This window comes from Brienomyrus brachyistius, chromosome 2, assembly GCF_023856365.1.
Source record: "Brienomyrus brachyistius isolate T26 chromosome 2, BBRACH_0.4, whole genome shotgun sequence".
NCBI lineage: Eukaryota > Metazoa > Chordata > Actinopteri > Osteoglossiformes > Mormyridae > Brienomyrus > Brienomyrus brachyistius.
The window spans coordinates 43910957-43916956 of record NC_064534.1 but is presented as its reverse complement, the minus strand read 5'-3'; the positions used below and the strand labels follow the sequence as shown (position 1 = coordinate 43916956).

At 44.5% G+C, this 6000-nt stretch overlaps 2 protein-coding genes and 5 non-coding genes across 7 annotated transcripts in view; 2 read left to right on the top strand and 5 right to left on the bottom strand.

Moving 5' to 3' along the window:
• LOC125715120 (uncharacterized) overlaps positions 1-6000 on the top strand; it is a 1180389-nt gene that overhangs the window by 409461 nt on the left and 764928 nt on the right. The gene's annotated exons all lie outside the window — the stretch shown is intronic.
• Positions 1-6000, top strand: part of LOC125715114 (uncharacterized) — a 935270-nt gene that overhangs the window by 411229 nt on the left and 518041 nt on the right. The gene's annotated exons all lie outside the window — the stretch shown is intronic.
• Positions 606-724, bottom strand: LOC125735301 (5S ribosomal RNA). Its single transcript, XR_007394598.1, has one exon. It is a non-coding gene; the product is annotated as a 5S ribosomal RNA (ribosomal RNA).
• Positions 1799-1917, bottom strand: LOC125733486 (5S ribosomal RNA). Its single transcript, XR_007392830.1, has one exon. It is a non-coding gene; the product is annotated as a 5S ribosomal RNA (ribosomal RNA).
• Positions 2991-3109, bottom strand: LOC125735487 (5S ribosomal RNA). The gene has a single exon (XR_007394782.1). It is a non-coding gene; the product is annotated as a 5S ribosomal RNA (ribosomal RNA).
• Positions 4187-4305, bottom strand: LOC125734201 (5S ribosomal RNA). The gene has a single exon (XR_007393524.1). It is a non-coding gene; the product is annotated as a 5S ribosomal RNA (ribosomal RNA).
• LOC125736135 (5S ribosomal RNA) lies at positions 5382-5500 on the bottom strand. Its single transcript, XR_007395418.1, has one exon. It is a non-coding gene; the product is annotated as a 5S ribosomal RNA (ribosomal RNA).

The following is a 6000-nucleotide window of genomic DNA, read 5'->3' as shown; positions in this document are numbered from 1 at the left end:
GAACAATTTTCTACATTCAAACATCGACGGCCTCTTCTCTCTAAAAATTCACCAGACCGCTTCTACCACCAGCAAAGAAGTTTCCATCCCTAATTCCTCTGTGATTCCCACTAACCTAAACATTAAGCTGGCATTGAAGGGTATGAATTACCCCAGCCAATCTGTTCTTTTAAATACAGCTTTTAGCAAGTTTTGAAAGGAGAAGAGCAGAACTTGCTATGCCAATAATATCGAGTCTTCTGTGGCGAAGTGGTTTTTGCATAGAAAACAAAGCGGTCAGTTGAAGAGGAATAATATCAGTACTTTGTTTAAAACTGTGTGTAAAAAGCTGTCTCTTTATCATTAACAATAAGTTGTAAAACGTGAATGGGGAGTGACAGTCTTCAAGTTTGTGAGAAGATCGCGCCCTGGTGGAATAAAGGCACGAACAGCTTACAGCACCTAGAATTACCAGGAAGTATTTAGAGTAAAACGGTTTCTAAAAGCTGCCTTTATGAATGAGAAAAAATATATATATATATATAAAATAGTAAAATGGAAGGGGAGTGATAGATTTAAATTAATCGTGAAGTGGAGCGCCCCCTGTATAAAGTAAAAGTGAGAAAAGCTTACAGCACCTGGTATTCCCAGGTGGTCTCCCATCCAAGTACTAACCAGACCCTACCCTGCCTAGCTTCCGAGATCAGACGAGATCAGGCGTGTTCAGGGTGGTATGGCCGTAAGCGAGAGATGCTACCAAAAACAGCCCTTTTGCATTACACGCGTCTATACATGCCAGTTAGTCCCATTGGATCCTACTCCTGTTTTTTTTTTTTTTATCTGACTCACACTGCAGCCCCACCATCCAATCGGCAGCGCCGGACCCACACCAAACATTCACCAAACTACTCAGCCGGCAGCCTACCACAATTATTCCATTCTTTCCGCATCCGCACACTTCCTTCTTTTTAACTCCTTTTCACTACCGCACAGGTTAATCGCCGCACGTCCCCCGCCGGCAAACATTACTCCTTTGCCTACTGCATGCAGGCTTCTCTTAACGACCCTCTGTTATCAACTCCGCTAACAGCCACAAAATCTCCGCCGCACGAAGCCCACTGGTAGCTGCTGAATCACATGCTTCCCCAAAACGTCGCGCTGTCAGAACACTGGGAGCTACACACACCAACAAGTCCATACTGCAGGCTGCAGCCAGAACAATTTTCTACATTCAAACATCGACGGCCTCTTCTCTCTAAAAATTCACCAGACCGCTTCTACCACCAGCAAAGAAGTTTCCATCCCTAATTCCTCTGTGATTCCCACTAACCTAAACATTAAGCTGGCATTGAAGGGTGTGAATTACCCCGGCCAATCTGTTCTTTTAAATACAGCTTTCAGCAAGTTTTGAAAGGCGAAGAGCAGAACTTGTTATGCCAATAATATCAAGTCTTCTGTGGCGAAGTGGTTTTTGCATAGAAAACAAAGCGGTCAGTTGAAGAGGAATAATATCAGTACTTTGTTTAAAACTGTGTGTAAAAAGCTGTCTCTTTATCATTAACAATAAGTTGTAAAACGTGAATGGGGAGTGACAGTCTTCAAGTTTGTGAGAAGATCGCGCCCTGGTGGAATAAAGGCACGAACAGCTTACAGCACCTAGAATTACCAGGAAGTATTTAGAGTAAAACGGTGTGTAAAAGCTGCCTTTATGAATGAGAGAAAAATATATATATATATAAAATAGTAAAATGGAAGGGGAGTGATAGATTTAAATTAATCGTGAAGTGGAGCGCCCCCTGTATAAAGTAAAAGTGAGAAAAGCTTACAGCACCTGGTATTCCCAGGTGGTCTCCCATCCAAGTACTAACCAGACCCTACCCTGCTTAGCTTCCGAGATCAGACGAGATCGGACGTGTTCAGGGTGGTATGGCCGTAAGCGAGAGATGCTACCAAAAACAGCCCTTCTGCATTACACGCGTCTATACATGCCAGTTAGTCCCATTGGATCCTACTCCTGTTTTTTTTTTTTTTTATCTGACTCACACTGCAGCCCCACCATCCAATCGGCAGCGCCGGACCCACACCAAACATTCACCAAACTACTCAGCCGGCAGCCTACCACAATTATTCCATTCTTTCCGCATCCGCACACTTCCTTCTTTTTAACTCCTTTTCACTACCGCACAGGTTAATCGCCGCACGTCCCCCGCCGGCAAACATTACTCCTTTGCCTACTGCATGCAGGCTTCTCTTAACGACCCTCTGTTATCAACTCCGCTAACAGCCACAAAATCTCCGCCGCACGAAGCCCACTGGTAGCTGCTGAATCACATGCTTCCCCAAAACGTCGCGCTGTCAGAACACTGGGAGCTACACACACCAACAAGTCCATACTGCAGGCTGCAGCCAGAACAATTTTCTACATTCAAACATCGACGGCCTCTTCTCTCTAAAAATTCACCAGACCGCTTCTACCACCAGCAAAGAAGTTTCCATCCCTAATTCCTCTGTGATTCCCACTAACCTAAACATTAAGCTGGCATTGAAGGGTGTGAATTACCCCGGCCAATCTGTTGTTTTAAATACAGCTTTCAGCAAGTTTTGAAAGGAGAAGAGCAGAACTTGCTATGCCAATAATATCAAGTCTTCTGTGGCGAAGTGGTTTTTGCATAGAAAACAAAGCGGTCAGTTGAAGAGGAATAATATCAGTACTTTGTTTAAAACTGCGTAAAAAGCTGTCTCTTTATCATTAACAATAAGTTGTAAAACGTGAATGGGGAGTGACAGTCTTCAAGTTTGTGAGAAGATCGCGCCCTGGTGGAATAAAGGCACGAACAGCTTACAGCACCTAGAATTACCAGGAAGTATTTAGAGTAAAACGGTGTGTAAAAGCTGCCTTTATGAATGAGAGAAAAAAAAATATATATATAAAATAGTAAAATGGAAGGGGAGTGATAGATTTAAATTAATCGTGAAGTGGAGCGCCCCCTGTATAAAGTAAAAGTGAGAAAAGCTTACAGCACCTGGTATTCCCAGGTGGTCTCCCATCCAAGTACTAACCAGACCCTAGCCTGCTTAGCTTCCGAGATCAGACGAGATCGGGCGTGTTCAGGGTGGTATGGTCGTAAGCGAAAGATGCTACCAAAAACAGCCCTTTTGCATTACACGCGTCTATACATGCCAGTTAGTCCCATTGGATCCTACTCCTGGTTTTTTTTTTTTTTATCTGACTCACACTGCAGCACCACCATCCAATCGGCAGCGCCGGACCCACACCAAACATTCACCAAACTACTCAGCCGGCAGCCTACCAAAATTATTCCATTCTTTCCGCATCCGCACACTTCCTTCTTTTTAACTCCTTTTCACTACCGCACAGGTTAATCGCCGCACGTCCCGCGCCGGCAAACATTACTCCTTTGCCTACTGCATGCAGGCTTCTCTTAACGACCCTCTGTTATCAACTCCGCTAACAGCCACAAAATCTCCGCCGCACGAAGCCCACTGGTAGCTGCTGAATCACATGCTTCCCCAAAACGTCGCGCTGTCAGAACACTGGGAGCTACACACACCAACAAGTCCATACTGCAGGCTGCAGCCAGAACTATTTTCTACATTCAAACATCGACGGCCTCTTCTCTCTAAAAATTCAGCAGACCGCTTCTACCACCAGCAAAGAAGTTTCCATCCCTAATTCCTCTGTGATTCCCACTAACCTAAACATTAAGCTGGCATTGAAGGGTGTGAATTACCCCGGCCAATCTGTTTTTTTAAATACAGCTTTTAGCAAGTTTTGAAAGGAGAAGAGCAGAACTTGCTATGCCAATAATATCGAGTCTTCTGTGGCGAAGTGGTTTTTGCATAGAAAACAAAGCGGTCAGTTGAAGAGGAATAATATCAGTACTTTGTTTAAAACTGTGTGTAAAAAGCTGTCTCTTTATCATTAACAATAAGTTGTAAAACGTGAATGGGGAGTGACAGTCTTCAAGTTTGTGAGAAGATCGCGCCCTGGTGGAATAAAGGCACGAACAGCTTACAGCACCTAGAATTACCAGGAAGTATTTAGAGTAAAACGGTTTCTAAAAGCTGCCTTTATGAATGAGAGAAAAAAATATATATATATATAAAATAGTAAAATGGAAGGGGAGTGATAGATTTAAATTAATCGTGAAGTGGAGCGCCCCTTGTATAAAGTAAAAGTGAGAAAAGCTTACAGCACCTGGTATTCCCAGGTGGTCTCCCATCCAAGTACTAACCAGACCCTACCCTGCTTAGCTTCCGAGATCAGACGAGATTGGGCGTGTTCAGGGTGGTATGGCCGTAAGCGAGAGATGCTACCAAAAACAGCCCTTTTGCATTACACGCGTCTATACATGCCAGTTAGTTCCATTGGATCCAACTCCTGGTTTTTTATTTTTTTTATCTGACTCACACTGCAGCCCCACCATCCAATCGGCAGCGCCGGACCCACACCAAACATTCACCAAACTACTCAGCCGGCAGCCTAACACAATTATTCCATTCTTTCCGCATCCGCACACTTCCTTCTTTTTAAATCCTTTTCACTACCGCACAGGTTAATCGCCGCACGTCCCCCGCCGGCAAACATTACTCCTTTGCCTACTGCATGCAGGCTTCTCTTAACGACCCTCTGTTATCAACTCCGCTAACAGCCACAAAATCTCCGCCGCACGAAGCCCACTGGTAGCTGCTGAATCACATGCTTCCCCAAAACGTCGCGCTGTCAGAACACTGGGAGCTACACACACCAATAAGTCCATACTGCAGGCTGCAGCCAGAACAATTTTCTACATTCAAACATCGACGGCCTCTTCTCTCTAAAAATTCACCAGACCGCTTCTACCACCAGCAAAGAAGTTTCCATCCCTAATTCCTCTGTGATTCCCACTAACCTAAACATTAAGCTGGCATTGAAGGGTGTGAATTACCCCGGCCAATCTGTTCTTTTAAATACAGCTTTTAGCAAGTTTTGAAAGGAGAAGAGCAGAACTTGCTATGCCAATAATATCGAGTCTTCTGTGGCGAAGTGGTTTTTGCATAGAAAACAAAGCGGTCAGTTGAAGAGGAATAATATCAGTACTTTGTTTAAAACTGTGTGTAAAAAGCTGTCTCTTTATCATTAACAATAAGTTGTAAAACGTGAATGGGGAGTGACAGTCTTCAAGTTTGTGAGAAGATCGCGCCCTGGTGGAATAAAGGCACGAACAGCTTACAGCACCTAGAATTACCAGGAAGTATTTAGAGTAAAACGGTTTCTAAAAGCTGCCTTTATGAATGAGAGAAAAAAAATATATATATATAAAATAGTAAAATGGAAGGGGAGTGATAGATTTAAATTAATCGTGAAGTGGAGGCCCCCTGTATAAAGTAAAAGTGAGAAAAGCTTACAGCACCTGGTATTCCCAGGTGGTCTCCGATCCAACTACTAACCAGACCCTACCCTGCTTAGCTTCCGAGATCGGATGAGATCGGGCGTGTTCAGGGTGGTATGGCCATAAGCGAGAGACACGACCAAAAACAGCCCTTTTGCATTACACGCGTCTATACATGCCAGTTAGTCCCATTGGATCCTACTCCTGGTTTTTTTTTTTTTATCTGACTCACACTGCAGCCCCACCATCCAATCGGCAGCGCCGGACCCACACCAAACATTCACCAAACTACTCAGCCGGCAGCCTACCAAAATTATTCCATTCTTTCCGCATCCGCACACTTCCTTCTTTTTAACTCCTTTTCACTACCGCACAGGTTAATCGCCGCACGTCCCCCGCCGGCAAACATTACTCCTTTGCCTACTGCATGCAGGCTTCTCTTAACGACCCTCTGTTATCAACTCCGCTAACAGCCACAAAATCTCCGCCGCACGAAGCCCACTGGTAGCTGCTGAATCACATGCTTCCCCAAAACGTCGCGCTGTCAGAACACTGGGAGCTACACACACCAACAAGTCCATACTGCAGGCTGCAGCCAGAACTATTTTCTACATTCAAACATCGATGG